Source organism: Hyla sarda, chromosome 3 (genome assembly GCF_029499605.1).
Source record: "Hyla sarda isolate aHylSar1 chromosome 3, aHylSar1.hap1, whole genome shotgun sequence".
Lineage (NCBI taxonomy): Eukaryota > Metazoa > Chordata > Amphibia > Anura > Hylidae > Hyla > Hyla sarda.
Window position 1 is genome coordinate 136,806,753 of NC_079191.1, and position 18,853 is coordinate 136,825,605.

The window sequence follows — 18,853 nt, forward strand, 5'->3', positions numbered from 1 at the left end:
TCAATGAGCCGACCGGAGTGAAACGTTCGGTCCGGTCGGCTCATTTTTGCGCCGTATGCGCTTTTACAACCGGACCTAAAACCGTGGTTGACCACGGTTTTAGGTCCGGTTGTAAAAGCGCATACGGCGCAAAAATGAGCCGACCGGACCGAACGTTTCACTCCGGTCGGCTCATTGAAGTGAATGGCATACGGGAGCGCATACGGTCACATACGGGAGCGCGAGGTTTTAGCTCCCTCCTGCCGTATGCGCTCCCGTATGGGACAAAACGTAGTGTGGACCCAGCCTTACCAGGTTTGTCAGAAGCAAACCAGTACAATCTGAGGTTAGTTAAAGATAAGGCTGGGTTCACACCACGTTTTTGCAATACAGTTTTTTTTCAGGTTTTTGATAAAAAAAAAACGGATTCTTCAAAACCTGACTAAACTGTGTCAAAATGTGTGTACAAAGTCTTATCTGTATACGGTTGAAAACCGTACACGGTTTGAAAAGTGATGTCCGGTTGCATCCGTTTTTTAAGAAAAAAAAACGTATACATTTTGAACTTTTTACTCCATTATGAATAAAGTTTCACTTGTTTGATTGAAATTCCAAGAAAAAAAACTGTGCAAAGTCAAAAACCGTACGGCAAAAAATGGATGGAACCGTACACACATACAGTTCTGTACGGTTCCCATTGACTCCCATGTTAAAAAAAAAACGTATACGGGTCAATACGGTTTTTCACCTGGACCAAAAACCATGGTAGGCCATGGTTTTCTGTCCAGAAAAAAAAGTAAAAAACTGTGTGGTGTGAAAAACGGAGACAACCGTTTGCAATATGGTGCATACGGTTTTGAATGGAAAGTCTATGGCCACGGTTTACTATACGGTTGCATACAATTTAAAAAAAAGAACGTATCTAAAAATTGTATAGAAAATTGTGGTGTGAACCCACCCTAAGACATATTATTTCACTTAAAGAGTAGTAAATGCTTGGAACAAACGTCCAGCAGATGCCTAAGGAATGCCTAGACAAAAAATAAAAAGGAAATAACATAAAGACAGACTACATGGAGTTTTTTGACAAATGTCTATGTCAGTGACATTTTCAACATTTTAGTTTGACCAGACTTGCCTTGACTTCTCTGCTTCCTCTCGAGTACATTGTATGACTATATATTGTTAAACCATAGCCAGGATGTTGTCATTATTTTGCCTGATGAATTTCTTTCTGTCAATTGGCTATTACAGCTATATCATTGTTCAGAACGACAATTCAACCTGCCAATTCTGTCCTGTTAATGACTATATATATATATATATATATATATATATATATATATATATATATATATAGATATATATCATTCATATTCTACTCCCATTGCTATTGGCAGCTGCTGGATCTTGTGAATGAGTTTTCTTTAAATTTTTTTAGCTAGAGTTATTAAAGAAATAAACCTGTGAAATTCTACCTCTTACCCAAGACCAGCAGAGTATCTGTAGCCAGAACAAAAGAGACATTTGCATCCTGAAGGTAAAAGGTATGATTCTGGGAACTTTTTCCTCTGAGAAGCATTATAGTTCTACATTGGAAAAATGATGACAAAAGTAATAAACACATTTTATATTCCTGGAACTGAATACACTCTAATAACATTATTAAAACACATCAGATGGATGCATGCAATTTCTTGAAATGTTTGGAAAACTATTATTGGAATAGAGTATACATCTAAAGAAAATCTAAAGGTATATACAGTAGTTTATATTCACACACTTGTCAATCTAGTCCTTTTGTGGTAAATATTTTCTCTCCTACATAAATTGTAAGCGTACTGCAGAAATACAGTATGTCTGCTCTTGAAAATAATATTATTTAAAAAAAATCTTGTTTTCTTAGACAATGCACAGTATATTATCACTAAATATCTAGTAAACAAAAAAGAAAATGATAGGCGGTAAAGGAAAGTTTAAAGGGGAACTCCGGTGGAATTTTTTTTTTTTTTGACAAATCAACTGGTGCCAGAAAGTTAAACAGATTTCTAAATTACTTCTATTTAAAAATCTTAACCCTTCTAGTACTTATCAGCTGCTGTATACTACAGATATACTACAAAGAAATTTGTGAATTTCTTTTCTGCCTGACAACAGTGCTCTCTACTGACACCTCTGTCCGTGTCAGGAACTGTCAGGTTAGAAGCAAATCCCCATAGAAAACCTCCTGTTCTGGACAGTCCTGACACGGAAAGAGGTGTCAGTAGAGAGCACTGTTGTCAGGCACAAAAGAAATTCACAAATTTCTCTGTAGTATATCTGTAGTATACAGCAGCTGATAAGTTCTAGAAGGGTTGAGATTTTTAAATAGAAGTAATTTACAAATCTGTTTAACTTTCTGGCACCAGTTGATTTGTCCCAAAAAAAATTCCACCAGAGTTTCCCTTTAACCTTTTCCTGACCCATTACCGTCAGCTGACATCTGCCAGTAATGACGGACATCGGAGATCACTACGATGTCTGTCATTTAAATGGTTAAATGCCATGATCCATAGCGATCATGGCATTTAAACATTAACCCCTTAAGGACGCAGGGTTTTTCCGTTTTTGCATTTTCATTTTTTCCTCATCACCTTCTAAAAATCCTAACGCTTTCAATTTTGCACATAAAATTCCATATGATGGCTTATTTTTTGCATCACCAATTCTACTTTGCAGTGACATTAGTTATTTTACCAAAAAATCCATGGCGAAACAGAAAAAAAATTAATTGTGAGACAAAATTGAAGTAAAATTTTCTTTTGTAAGTTTTGTGGGCTTCCGTTTCCATGCAGTGCATTTATCGGTAAAAATAACACCTTATCTTTATTCTGTAGGTCCATACGATTAAAACAATACCCTACTTATATAAATTGGATATTGTCGTACTTCGGAAAAAAATCATAACTACATGCAGGAAAATGTATATGTAAAACATTCTCATCTTCTAACCCCTATAACTTTTTAAATTTTCCACGTATGGGCCAGTATGAGGACTAATTTTTTGCGCCGCATTCTGAAGTTTTTAGTGGTACCATTTTTGGATTGATCTGACTTTTTGATCGCTTTTTATTAATTTTTTCATGATATAAAAAGTGACCAAAAATACGCTATTTTGGACTTTGGAATTGTTTTGCGCGTATGACATTAACGGTTTAATTAATTATATATATTTTTTTATAGTTCAGACATTTCCGCATGCGGCAATACCACATATGTTTATTTTTATTTTTATTTACACAGTTTTATTTTTTTTTTTTATGGGAAAAGGGGGGTGATTTAAACTTTTATTAGGGAAGGGGTTAAATGACCTTTGTTATAGGGGGCTATAACACTGCACACACTGATCTTTTACCCTGATCCCTGCAAAGCCATAGCTTTGCATGGATCAGCAAGATAGGGGCTCAATTGCTCAAGCCTGTAGCTCAGGCTGGGAGCCATCAAACGCCCATCGGACGTGATGGAGCAAGGTAAGTGGGTCTCCGCTCACGTCCTAGCTGATCGGGACATCGTTATTTTATTACGATGTCCTGATCAGCCCCACTGAGCTGCCAGGAAGCGTTTACTCAATTTTGATCGCCGCATTTGAAGGGTTAATAGTGCATGGCACAACGATCGGCGCTGCACGCTATTAGCCCAGGGTCCCGGCTATCGTTAGCAGCCGGGACCGACCCGATGTGATGCGGGGTCATGCCGCGGCCCTGTTTTAAACACCGGGACCGGGCGTAGGGCATACGGATATGCCCTTCATCCTGGAGTTAAAGCTGCTAATCCCTGGTTCTTAGTGGTCCCATAGCCCTCCTTTCAATGTAACTGCGGGGTGATGATGGGTTGCTAGGGAAGCCTTCGGCCTTACCTCTGCTCCTCAAGCCTTCCTGGCTTGGGGATTACTGAAGGATATTGGCTTATGATAAGTCACTAGGAAGGGGGGGGGGGGCAAAAAGTTATTATTATTTTTTTTTCAATAAAACCCCCCATAAAAGTAATAATCACCCCCCTTACCCATTTAAAAAAATAAAATAAAACGCTGTCAATATTCCAAAATTATTTAATTCCTTATCCTGATTCCTGATTTTAGGTCACATCACATCCTAGAAAAAAAAATAGAATAAAAAGTGATCAAAAAGCCAGAACTACACAAAAGGGGTATCATTAAAAATAAAGCTTGTGGCACACTAGGAAAAAAAAAATACACATAGGTGGAAAAATTAAAATGTTATAGGGTTCAAAACATGACAATTTTTTTCTTTTATTTTTAAGGTTTTACATTTTTCTTAACCATAAAACAGAACAAAATGTATCCAAGTTTGGTATGATTGGAATTGTACTGTTCCATAGAATCAAGTTTGTATGTCAGTTTTACCATATTGTGAACTCCAAAAAAATGATTGCCCCACAAAATTGTGCAATATCATAGTTTTTATTTTATTTTTTTTAATTCTGCCCTACATGTAATTTTTTTAAGGCTTGGTAATACATTGGGGTTTATTTACTAAGAGTGGAGTGTAGTTTTCTTTGTGGGTTTTGGTTTCCAACAGGAATTTTACCAAGGTATTTACTAAGGTTTCCCTACATTTTGCACTTTTCCTTACTGTTCTGATCTGTCAGGTTTTCCTCAGCTCAAATCCACCACATTTTCTGTGGAAACCTTAGTAAATATGTTGGGATTTTTCAAAACTGTCAGGGACACACCCCTTTTGTCGGGCCCCATTTTCTCCCAAGGCCACGTCCACTTTCAGTTTTTTTTTCCTTGTAAAATGGAGGTTTTTATTTTTCTTTGTTCGCAAATTGTGTAGCATGAAACGTGTGACACAACTTGGGTGCAAAACCCAACAAAAAGAGTCAGGATCACGTTAGTAAATAAACTTCATTATGTGATAACATAATATGCACCTATGAAAAGTAAAACATCAGCCCTAATACAATTTTTTCCATTGAAAAAAAAAGAAAAGTTACGGATCTTATAAGGTGTGGAGGAAAAAAACATAAATAAAAATTTGTCGGATCATAAAGGGGTTAAAGGAAGGTGTTTTTAAAATTTGCTACCCAGACTTTACCCTCATTGGTCACAGCCCATGCCAAACTGAAAGATGTTGCTTGCTTTGTTCTATACATTTACTGAACTCTGGGCAAAATTATAATCAGCAGAAATGCAGTCAATGCTTTTGGTAGAGACCAGATGCCACCATATAAAGGCCTGTGCAGCTTATCATTAAGTCTGTCAAATCTGCCACCCCAGCACCCTCACCTACAACTGGGATGGAGCACCTCACCTGTAAAAGTGACCTGACAGTCCAAGCAACCCTGGTTCAAAGCATACAAGGTGTGGTACAGTGTTAGCCAGAAAAATCTACTTGGTAAATACTTTTGTGTCAAAAAGACCAACAAGTTTTAGGAATGATCACAACCTATACTTTTCTGTGGGATAAATCATATATGCATGCCAACAAAAAAACACCAATACATTAACCTACAATTGTCACTCGCACAATAATATACCAAAAAATAGTATACCAAAATCAAACTTTTTTTTAACAAAATTTAGTGCAAGACAAAAACAAAATCCCCTTACCCCTAAAAAACATATACCCCAAATACACAAGGAAGCCCATATGGCAATAACAGATGGAAAAATGTTTAGGCACAAACCACTACAAGGATAAATAATAAGGACCTCAGTGAACCAAAAAGTGATTCAAATAAATAAAAGGTGCATAGACATTAACACAATATACCTGGAGAAGACATTGTTGTCCGTGGCCATATGGGGATCCCTTTGCTGCCTTGACACCGTTTTGTGGACAGCCCACTTCGTCAGGAGGTGCCCACCTATTGTGAGGCTCTATTTATGTGCAGTCTCCATAAATGGCGCACAAATGGAGCTTCGGAATCGGAATCCCAACCCTGTTGTGTTAGGGGGCCATTCCGGTGAAGTGTCTGTGGGGCTACAATAACATGTTAGTGTAAAAAATGGAGATTTTGATTTTTTCTCCTCCATTTTGCTGCTATTCTTATGAAACACCTAAAGGGTTAACAAACTTTTTGAATGTCATTTTGAATACTTTGAGGGGTGCAGTTTTCATAATAGGGTCTTTTGTGGAGGATTTCCAACATAAAGACCCTCATTATTCACTTAAAAACTTAACTGGTCCTTGAAAAATTCTGATTTGGAAATTTTTGTGAAAAATTCTACACTAACATGCTGGTGAAGCCCCCAACTTCATAAGGGGTAAAAGGAGAAAAATCCCCCCAAAATTTGTAACGCAATTTCTCCTGAGTACGGAAATACCCCATATGTGGCACTAAACTGTTGCCTTGAAATACAACAGGGCTCTGAAGTGAGGGAGTGCCATGCGCATTTGAGGACTAAATTAGGAATTTGCAATAGGAGCAGATCCGGATACAAGGCTGGTGCTTGTCTCCACCAAAACCCTAATGCAGTGTTTACCCAACAGGGTGCCTCCAGCTGTTGCAAAACTCCCAGCCTTCCAGGACAGTCAATGGCAGTCCTGCAATACTGGTAGTTGTTCTGCAACAGCTGGAGGCTCCGTTTAGGAAATACTGCCATATGAGACTTTTTTCATTTTTATGGGGGGGGGGGGGGGGGGATGTGTAAGGGTATGTATATGTAGTGTTTTACTTCTTATTTTGTGTAGTGTAGTGTAGTGTTTGCTGCAGCTCATACTTGTAGAAGGAAACCCACTGTAAAACCCCGCCATGCACCCTGTACATTCACATGGGGGAGGGGGGGGATGCCCTAAACCTTCAGCTGTTGCAAAACTACAACTCCCAGAATGCACTGACAGACTGTACATGCTGGGATTTGTAGTTTTGCAACAGCTGTAGGCACACTGGTTAGGAGACAGACTCTATCTCAGTGATTCCAACCCGTGTGCCTCTAGCTGTTGCAAAACCACAACTCCCAGCATGCACTGATAGCCAGAAGGCATGCTAGGAGTTGTAGTTATGCAACAACTGGGGATAAACAGTTTGGAGACCGCTAAGAAGTGGTCTCCAAACTGTGGCCCTCCAGATGTTGCAAAACTACAACTCAAAGCAGGCCCAGACTGTCCAGGCATGCTGTGATTTGTAGTTCTGCAATATATGAAGGGCCAGATATTGCAGAACTACACCCCCACAGCATCCCTGACTGTCTGGGCATGCTGGGAATTGTAGTTTTGCAACATCTGGAGGGCTACAGTTTGGAGACCACCGTATAGTGGTCTCCAAACTGTGCCACTTCAGATGTTGCAAAAGTACAACTCCCAGCATTCCCAGACAGTCAGTGCATGCTGAAAGTTGTAGTTTTGCAACATCTGGAGGACCACAGTTTGGAGACTACAACACAGTGGCACTTTGGCTGTCTGGGCATGCTGCGAGTTATAGTTTAGCAACTTTTAGAAGGCCACAGTGAGGATCACTTACCAGCGATCTTCACTGCAGCCTCCTCCACCACCACACTATCTGGCCTGCCTCCTCCTGCCGCCGCCCGATGTCTCTGCCACCGCCTTTGCTCCGGTACGCCAGCCATGCTCCCTCCCTCCCTGCACTTGTTCCCCCTGCTCTGCCCAGACTTCAATCGGTGAGCAGAGTGGGGGAAATTAACTTTAACCCCCCCTGCCCCCAACTGCCATTGGTCGGTCAGTTCTGAATGCCGGGCGGCTATCGCTGAAATGATGCGGTCTCAGGACCCCCCTGGGCATTGCCACAGGATGCCTGATGATAGATATCAGCAGTCATCCCGGTCTGATCACCGCCCGGCGATCGGTGGTGATCGGAAATACGGAAGGCGTACAGATAGGCCCTCCGTCCTTAAGTACCAGGACGTGAGGGCGTACCTGTAAGCCCTCCGTCCCCAACAGGCTAACACAACAAATTTTATTTTCCAAGTAAGATAGGTTTGAGAAATGTCTGAGAACAGTAATCTTATTGAGATGACATCTTATGTTTTTTTAATCAGTTAATATGTATAGATTATCTGATGCAGTAATTTAACATGTGAAGGTTTGATTGACAAGTTTTCTCATTACAGCATTTGCAAAATGTGATGACTAAGCTTTGAGCTGCCTTATATTTATAGTATTCTGCTGACATTGATGGAGTCTATTATTTTAAATACTCTAGTTTCCAATATGTTCCCTATGATGTTGTATTAATTCATTAAAAGGAGACGTCTCCGTGCTTTACAGTACATTCATAATACATTTGTATTTTAAACACTAACCCTAAATTTAACATACATTTGTCAAATAATAGCTGGATAAAAAAAAATACAATAAACATCTCCCATGAATTATTTCAGGATTAAATCCTATGAACATTATTATTATTATTATTATTATTATTATTATTTTGTCTATTTAGAGTTTTGATAATTTGTGAATCAGTTTCCAATTTACTGGACATTAAGATAAAGCAATGTGCCAGGTTTAACATATTCTCTTTTTAATATTTAGAATAATATGTTTTCTACCTATGTCTCTATCATCAATTAAGACAACAGCAGCATTTTAGGATAAGATAATAAAATGTATATTAGTTCATGTATCCACATACAGCATCTACTGTATCTATCTATCAATCATCTAGCTATCTATTCATTATCTATCTATCTATCTATTATTCCATTATCTATCTATCTATCTATCTATCTATCCATCCATTATTCCATTATCTATCTTTCTATCTATCTATGCATTATCTATCTATCTATCTATCTATCTATCTATCTATCCATTATCTATTTATCTATCCATCCATCCATCTATCTATCTATATATCTATCTGTCTATCTATGTATCTAAATACGAAAAATAGGATGCAGCACACCACAGATTGCAATCAGGAGTGTTGGTTTATTCCATAACGTGAAAAAGAAAGCCACACTTGAGAAAGCCAGCGTGAGGCTGGCGAAACGTTGTCCTCTGCACATTATGGAATGAACCAACACTCCTGATTGCAATCTGTGGTGTGCTGCATCCTATTTTTCATATTTGGATTAAGGAACCGGTGGACCCAGGCTCCAACTATGCGAGCACCCCAATCTACCTATATCTATTATTGCTTGATGTGCTGCTTTATTTGGATTTTTTACCTATCTATCTATCTATCTATCTATCTATCCATGTATCTATCTATCTATGTAACATGTGACGTGTTTCGGCTGTCTTACACAGCCTTAAGACAGCCAAAACACTCACATGTTACTACCTTTGTCTGATCGTTTGGAATAAAGAATTAAGATTTTAATCAAGCATTTCTGCGCTGGACATACTTTAATTGCTCTATCTATTATCTATCTATTCCATTATCTATCTATCTATCTATCTATCTATCATCCCATTATCTATCTATTTTTCCATTATCTATCTATCTATCTATCTATCTATACATGTAACAATTATCTATATATCTATTTATTTATCTATCTGTCTATACTTCCATTATCTATATATCTATTATTACATTATCTATCCATGTATCCATTATCTATTTATCTATTCCATTATTTATCTATCCATCTATCAATCAATCTATCTATCTATCTATCATTCCATTATCTATCTTTCTATTTGTCTATCTTTCTACATATCCATTATTCCATTATCTATGTATTTATTTATCTATCTATCTATCTATTCCATTATCTATCTATCTCTCTCTATCTAATCTACCACCTTTCAATTATCTATCATTCATTCTATCATTTCTATCAACATAGAGCGATCGATACCTGTTTATATTGTGGTCTCTAGATGAAGAAATCAATGAAGCACCATTATATTAGAGGTCATTTTAATTGTTTCTCTTGAAATAAAAAAAATGATCATGATCCTAATATAAACAAAATTGACAACTGACAATTCAAATGGCATTTTAAACAAAAAGTAAGCAATATATAAAAAAGAAATGGCAAGCATTGTTTTTTTTTTTTTCCATTGGACAACCAAGGGATTTACACTTGTAAAGGTTAACAGAGGAAATTGCTAAAGGCAGGAGGCTGTTTGAAATTCTAATTTATCTATGTAATTTAATTGTTTCTGACCTAGATCATTTGTAAACATATGATGGCGTTTTCTGCAATATGGATGGATCCATGTGACATGACTTGATGAATTAAAAGGTCACCTCTAAATGCTGCTGCTGTTCAACTGGAGATGATGGTATAGGTGAAAAGTAGAATGCTACAAAATAATAAACTGTCTCAGACATGGTAAAGCAGCACAGTAAAGATTGTCATCATAACATAAAGCACTCACATCACAACATGTGCTGTCAACTAATGATCTGTTAATAGTGTTATAAAGTGTGTAATGAGAAGCTTATGTAGACTCATGCATCTTATGTCACTGTTCTAGGATGGGAATAGCATGATGTTTATTGTTCCCTCTTGCTGCTTGCTGCTGCTCTTGCTGCTGCCACCTCCAGGCTTGCTCATTCTGCCACTGTATGGTATCCTTATGCTCCTGCCACCTTCAGGCTGAGTCATTGTGCCGCCATGTGGTCTACTCACGCTGCTGGCACATTACATAAAAAAATTTAAATAATAAATAATTTGAATACATTTTAATAAATTGATTTTAATTAATAATTATAATAAATGAAAGAAGAGCCGAGGTTACGTGATGGCATGACGTAACGCCGTCAGCTCCGGGCCTCCAGACCGGCCCCTCACCTGCCGAACGCTGCTAGGGAAAAACTCCTGCAACCCTGCCCTGGCTTCCCCCCCTCCTCCCCCCTCCTCTCAATGAAGATGTGCCGCTGATCGAGCTCCCTCACCGGAGGACAGGATCCGGACACGGTCGGGCGATGGTACGCTCAGACACAGCTGAGCCAGCTCAGGCTCCTGGAGAGAGGCCTGACAGCTTCATGGTTAGTGGCTGGATGGGACCATGTGATCCAGCAGTCATGTGACTCAGTGTTCCAGGAAGACGCCGAGGCAGGACGAGAGGCACAGGAGCCTGCACCAAGGGCTGAAGGAGTGTGTGGAGACAGATTGAGCCAGTGAAAGACTGTAAGTGGAGCTACATTACTCTATATGCTGCTGCACTGATGGTGGGGCTCCGCTGCGCTATGTGAATGCTAGCTCTCCTCGGGATAATCAAGCTCTCTAGGCTATACTATGATATTATGACTAGTGGCTCAACCAGTATTATGGAAAATGCTATGGAAAATGTTTGCCAGGGGAATACCAGGGTATGTCCCTCTTTCCACTATAGGAGGTGTCATGGAGGGATGTACGGAAAAATAGTGAGGCATCCCTGGTATCCTTTATGGGGATGCTGAACTTTGTTGTTCTGACAGCCTCGGCATGAACCAAGCTAGAGGGGGCTAGATGTGATGGCATACCTACCTCATTTGGAGCTCTGATGATCTCTACCAGTACATTTGCTTATTCGCCTGTCTTTACTTCTTTTCCCCCAGCAAGTAAGAGGTGGTGGATTGTATGCATTTCTGATCTGGGAACTGAATATACTGCAGAACTGTGAGTCTCGTTTGCTTTTTTCCTTTTTTTTTTTTTTGCTCCACCTCCGGCTATGAAAAGATGAGCATGGTAAGAATTAAGAACTCTCTTCCAATTTCTTTACTAAACTTAGATGTAAAAATGTGGGCCAAACTCCTCTCTCACCGCCTGGGCAAACATTAACCAGAGATCATACATCCAGACCAATCAGGGTTTGTTAGAGGAAGGGAGGGGAGACACAATGCTCTGAGAGTCCTCCATGCCATACATTTCGCTAATACTTCCAACACACAATTAGTCCTTCTCGGCACAGATGCCGAAAAGGCATTTGATAGAGTTGCATGGGATTACATGATGGCTGTTTTAATTAAGTTTGGCATACCCGTTGGATTCGTGAGGGCTGTTATGTCCCTCTATGGCGCACCCAGCGCTAGAATAAGGGTGAACGGGACTCTTTCCCCTTCCTTTGACATACACAATGGGACACGGCAGGGGTGCCCCCTGTCTCCGTCCCTTTACATTTTGGTTATGGAAACACTACTCCAAAGACTGAGGCAGGAGGGAGGTGTCCGGGGACTCACAATTGGAGGACACACACATTTAGCGGCTGCTTTTGCAGATGATCTGCTGCTGCTGATCACCAACCCAGTAGAAGCGCTACCAAGAATCCAAAGTATATTATATAGTTATGGTGCACTTTCAAACTTTAAAGTAAACTATACCAAATCGGAAATTTTAAACGTATCAGCCCCCCCAGAAATGTTTGCGACACTAAAAAGACATTCTCCATATAAATGGCCGACAGAAAGCATTAAATATCTGGGCATTGCAATTCCCCCTAACTTAAGTAGACTATGCCAACTGAATTATCACCCACTACTCAATAAAATTAAAATACAACTCGATGCGTATAAACTTCTGTTCCTCTGCTGGATGGGAAGGAGGAACCTGCTCCAAACGTATGTGGTCCCATCTGTACTCTATTTACTCCGCATGGCTCCCATGAAACTCCCACCTAGCCATCTTCGCCAATGGAAACAGGTGTTTTCTTCTTTTCTCTGGTCGTCCAAACGACCTCGCCTACCTCACTCGCTACTAACCAAACCCAAACATTTAGGGGGCCTGGGCATCCCAGATGTATCACAATTGTACACAATGACACACTTGCAGAGATGGATAGAGATTTCCTCTGGTACCAGCCTCCTACAAGGTATCATGTTAGAGACATCACAACTGACTTCACCTGGTGTGTCCGACCTGCAAGCTACATGGCTGCCCACACGGAACCTCATATCAAAGATTTCAAACCCTCTGCTAGTAGGTACATTGACGGTGAAACAGGCCTATGACAAACAGAGACAGTGGGACGCCTTCACCTCGCACACAATCTCACCCTTACTACCCGGCTCTTTGATTCCAAGCATCTTACCCCACTCAACACATGCACAATCTGACATTTGGTCCAAATTAAATTCTATCCCAATCAAAGACATATGCCTGGAAAACTCACCCCCAACTCAAGAGTTACTACATTCCCTTCTACCGAATAGAACTCTACACTTTCTACACATACAGGCTATACAGGGCATGTGCCGGGCATTGCTCAAGGTGTACGTCGTCAGGAAAGACCCCACTTGGTTGGAGACAGCATCGCAGTCAGCAGCGGAATCTAAAATTAGACTCCCATTTATTCGTTCCCATATCAACAGAGAAGGGGGAAATGCTTATCCTTTGTACCTATTGTCCTGGGAGAAAGAATTGGGTTTGTCACTGACGACGGAGGAAAAGTCAGTGGTGTTAAAAAACTCCCATGGCTTTTCAAAATGTGTGAAACTCCAAGAAAACCACTTTAAGCTCATCTCAAGATGGTATAGGACCCCTGAACGATTATATAATTGGGGCCTCTCCCCTACGGGTGAATGTCGGAGAGGCTGTAAGCAAACTGGCTCTCTATTACACTTGTGGTGGACTTGCCCGTCAATCACTGATTATTGGAAGGCAGTGGGACAACACATAGACTTGATTCTAGGCAGAAAAGTACACTTGACCCCACAGCTAGTGCTCTTGGGCTTTCCCCATGGGGGAAATACCCTGCACAAACACTCACTTCTGGCTCATCTGTTGGCAGCGGCAAAATTATTAATACCTCTCCACTGGAGACAGCCTAATCCCCCAACTTTGCAAGAATGGCTAGCAAAGGTAGCCAGTATTTGTAGATTAGAAGAACTATCTAGCTGGAGTATCCGCTCATACGACAAATACTTCAAAACGTGGTACCCTTGGATTCACTTCAAGGAGACAATACAGGCAAATATTGACACAGCAGGAGCTGGTGACACCTCAGTATCCCAGTGCAATCAGTAGACCCATGACATAGTCCATTGACCTACCCTTCACCCCCCCCCCCCTTTCCCCCCCCCTTTCCCCCACTTTTCTCTCATCTCCTACTCGTTCTCCTATACCTTTCACTTTACCTCTCTTCTTTTTCTTTCCTACTCGCTAATTGTTTACCTTAGCAATTTAGATACAAATGACTTTCAATAGTTTGTTGATTTAATTCGATAAGTGAAAGATACACAGAACGTCTTTTTACCGCTGCCCTTTGACGCAGTTTGAGGTAACGCTAGGCAGATTACTTCTAATTCATATTAAGAAATGTATACCCATATGACAGCACCTTTAGTTGACTTAGATTGTGAACAGGAGTTCATTGTATCTTCGAAGGTATTGACTTTTTCGATTCATGCTCAAGCAATGTTGATTTACAGCTTTGTCAATTTATGCTTCACAACTTTGTCTTATATTGGTTGAAAAAACTAAATAAAGATTTGAAAAAAAAAAAAAAAAGAATTAAGAACTCTCTCCAAATACATCTTTATTAAAACACCTTCCCATATTGTGCTTAATTATAGACTTTCGGCTCCAGGTGTTGCCATGCCTCCCAAAGTCAATGCCAGAAAATCTATCGGGGGGGGGGGGGGGGGGGGAGTGATATCCCACATAATATAAGAATGGATAAATTCCTGAAGTCCCCACTTGATAATATCAAAACTAGGAACCAAAAACAAGTGGGACAAGAACAAGAACATCATAATACTATGAGTGGATCAAGATTTACTATATTACAGTCAGGAGATGACTTGCCAGAGATGGAAGGGGGGAATCTAGACTCACAGGTTCTGAAATCTATAATGAATGGGGTTGAAAAATGTAATAAGTCACTGGAGGACCTAACATCACAAATGGGCGCTTTAAGTGTGGAGGTCTCCTTTATAAGAGAAGACACCAACAAGATTAAAGATAGAGTTAAGCAGATAGAAAAAGCAGTTCCATGTATGGAAAAAGAGCTGGGCGAAATGCAAAAGGAGCGAGAAGTTCTGAAAGAGGATAACAAATATTTCAGAGAAAAGCTGGCAGACTTAGAGGACAGATCAAGACGTAATAATGTACGAATTGTGGGGATCCCGGAGGGTGAAGAAGGGGAAAACCCAACATCCTACATTGAAAAATGGTTGAAGGAGATTGCTGGGGAATCCCTACTCACAAATTTATTTCATGTCGAGAGGGCCCACAGGATCCCCATGAAAAAGCCTGCTCCGGGTCTCGCGCCAAGAACGCTCTTGGTCAAACTATTATGCTCTCAAGATAGAGACTGCCTTTTGAAATTGTCAAGAGAAAAGGGAGCAATCTCAGTCGGCAACTCCAGGGTGTTCATGTACCCGGACTTTTCAAGAGATACCCAGCGCAGAAGAATGGCCTTTAATTGTGTGAAAAAGAGACTGCATGTGGCCGGCATTAAATTCTCTCTTTTGTTCCCCACCAGACTGAGGATTACATTTGAGGAAAGGGTGTATTTCTTCACTAGTGACGATGAGACCAGTAAATGGCTGGAGGAGAGGGGATTGTAGGAGTGGTAGGGGAAGCAGAAATTATGTAGAAGGTGGTGGAGGGGGGGTCCGCAGTTTAGAGATTCATGGGTATCACGAGTCAACAAAGGGGGGGTTGGGGGGAGGATGGGAGGTTGGGGGGAGGGTTGGGGAAGAGGGTTGGGGAGGGTTGAGGCACTACCAGCTGGGATGCACCCCATAGCGAGAAGTGGAGCCTGTCGGTTCCGGAAAAAAGAACAGAAAAATGTTTATGTCTATGAATAACAGTAATAAAATATTAATATTGAATGTAAGAGGGTTAAAAAACAGGAGTAAACGGGTAGCAATATTCGATAGAATAAACAAGCACCTCTCAGCAATTTTATGTCTCCTAGAGACCCACCTGACTAGGGATTCGCTGAATATCCTAAGTAAGGGCTGGATAAAGGAAGCTTTCCATTCTACTTTTTCAGAATATTCCTCAGGAGTCTCAGTCTTAATTCATAAGGCTGTAAACATGCAAGTGTTGAACTCTCTAATCGATCATAGAGGTAGATTTGTATTTTTCTATGTTAAATGGGAGGGTAGGTTATCTATCTTAGCGTTTACATACATCCCCCCTCCCTTTTCAACAGAAGTATTTCAAGTCTTAATGAATTTTCAGATGGATAAAGAGTTTACTGACCTTTGGGTAATGGTTGATATGAATGGCATCATGAATAAGGATCTTGACTGGCAGGGTAGAAATTTGGGAAATAATAATACCCTTTTGTATAGTTGGTGTCAGGAGGTGGGATGGGAGGATGCTTGGCGAAAGCTATACCCGTACAAGAAGAAATTCTCCTGTTATAATGCCACTCACAAAACAGCCTCCAGAATTGATCACGTCCTTGTTAATAATGCAGGTCTAATTTTTACTCATAAAATAGTGTATGAGCCTGGGTGTGTGTCAGATCACGCAATGTTAGTCTGTTATATTAAAAAAGAGAGGAAGACACAGGAAGCCTCTAGGAGTATGTATATAAATCCCCATTGGTTAAAAATTGAGGATGTAACAAAGGGGGTAAGCTCTGAAATTAGAGAATTTGGGGAAATAAACAAAAGCACAGCTGATACTCTGATAGTATGGGATACACTAAAAGTTTTCTTGAGGGGGCTTCTCATTAGGAATATCACCAGGTTTAAAAGGAAATGTAAGGAGAAGGAAAACGCGATACTGAGGAAAATAGTGGCAGCCGAAAGCATATATGGCATTAATCCTAACTCGGAGAACTGGGATCATCTTAAAAAGCTGCAAGACCTGTACAGTAAAATTGCCCTAGAGAAGGCTCAACACGCTATTTTTTTTAAGGAAACAGAGACAATATGTTGAAACAGGTAAACCAAACAAAACACTTATGGGAATTATTAATCAGAAAGTGAAAAAAACAATTATTGGGATAAAAAATAAAGAGGGTAGGGAATGTACTAAACAGGAGGAAATAACAAGTGTGGCAACCCAATTTTACCAGGATTTATACTCGAGGGAAAGCTTTGTGTCAGATGATGAAATTGACATTTTTTTGAAGAAAATAGGGCTCCCTAGTATCAGCGAGGAAGAAAAGGTGAAAATGGGGGAAGAGATTAGTATAGGAGAAATGGAATCTGACCTAAAGTCCTTTGTACAGAACTCTGCCCCGGGCTCGGATGGTCTGGTCTTTGAAGTTTATAAATGTTTTGGGGGTGTGCTACTGCCATACCTTTTAGAGGTTTATAATGAATCCTTGAGTAGGGGGGAGTTATCCCCAACTATGGCTGAAGCCATCATTGTACTGATTCCTAAGAAAGGTAGGGAAAGTGGCGTAATGGATGATTTTAGGCCAATTTCACTCCTAAACACAGACCAGAAAATATTAGCTAAAATTTGGGCCAGGCGCTTGCAACGAGTGATGGATAAGCTAATAGGGAAGGAACAGAAAGGATTTAAGCAGGGAAGAAATATCTATAATAATATAAGAAGAGTTTTTCTTAATAGGCAGGCAAGGGGTGAGGGGGGTTCCCACTCAATCCTGTCTCTTGACGCTCAAAAAGCGTTTGACAGGGTGGAGTGGGGCTTCCTCTTTAAAATAATAGAACATATGAATCTTGGAGAAGGCTTCTTACAGGGGCTTAGGGCCCTATATAGATCCTCCAAAGCCAAAGTTAATATTAATAATATTATTTCCCGGGAGGTAGTGACGCTGCAGAGAGGAACTAGACAGGGATGCCCCTTATCACCGCTCCTCTTCTCCCTCTTCATTGAACCACTCGCGCAGTTGATTAGATCTTCCAGCTTGTTTGATGGGTTTGGTGTCGAGGGAGAGGAGGAGAAAATACTGCTCTATGCAGACGATGTTGTATTGTTTGTCACACACCCAGGAAGAAAGCTTGTTAGCATTATTGATTTGATAAAGGATTTTGGTAAATATTCTGGCTTTCTGATAAACTGGAATAAATCAGGATTATTAATGTTGTCAGGGGATAGCCAGGGCTGTCAGAGAGTGATACATGTTTTGCAGGAAAACGAGACCCTGGAATACCTAGGAATTAAGATTTCGAGAAATATAGAAGAGTTTGCCCAGTTGAATATTACCCCATTGAGACAGAAAGTAAGAAACAAAATTCAAATATGGAAAAAGTTGTGTATGAATATGGCTGTAAGAATTACTCTGATAAAGACAATTATTTTCCCTATGGTTTTGCATGTGATTAGAGCAGCACCGGTTTGGTTAGGGGAACACCATTTTAATAAAATACAGAGTGAGATTAATGATTTTTTATGGGATGGGAAACAAACACGGATGAAACACACATTTCTGAGTCCTCCTTTGAGTAGTGGTGGTTTGGGTATACCAAATATGCAACTGTATTATATAGCGGCACAAATTGAATACATGATAAAGGAAGATGATGTTTTAAAAGTTTTTTTTTATAAATTAGGTATTAGGGGGGATAGCACTTTGGAATTAATTGAAGGGGGAAGATGTATGCACAGGGGAAAAATCCCCACTTGTAATATGTTTAATAAAGTATGGAGATTCACGAGACGTTTATTAGGGATTAAGGGTAGTATGCACTACACACTAATGTGGGGTAATGGAAATTTTCCAGAAATGATGAAACTAAAGGAATATGTTAACTGGGAAAGAAATGGGGTTATTAGAGTTAAAGATTTTGTGATAGAAAGCACGTTAAAAGAGTGGAAAACATTCAATAGGGAATTTAGTATTAGTCAGAGCGAATACTTTTCATACTTACAAATCAAAAGCGCTTTTGAGAAGGAGAAGAACAACCCTAGATGGGCAATAAATAGACATGAGTTAATTGACTATATGTTTGGGCTTCGGTCCTCCTCGACAAAGGTATTAGGTAACTTATATAAGGGCCTAGTTAGATTTTCCGTTGAAAAATTTCCTCCAAAGAGTAGGGATAAATGTAAGCAAGTAGTAGGTCAGATCGATGGGGAAGAATGGAGGGAAGTGTTTAT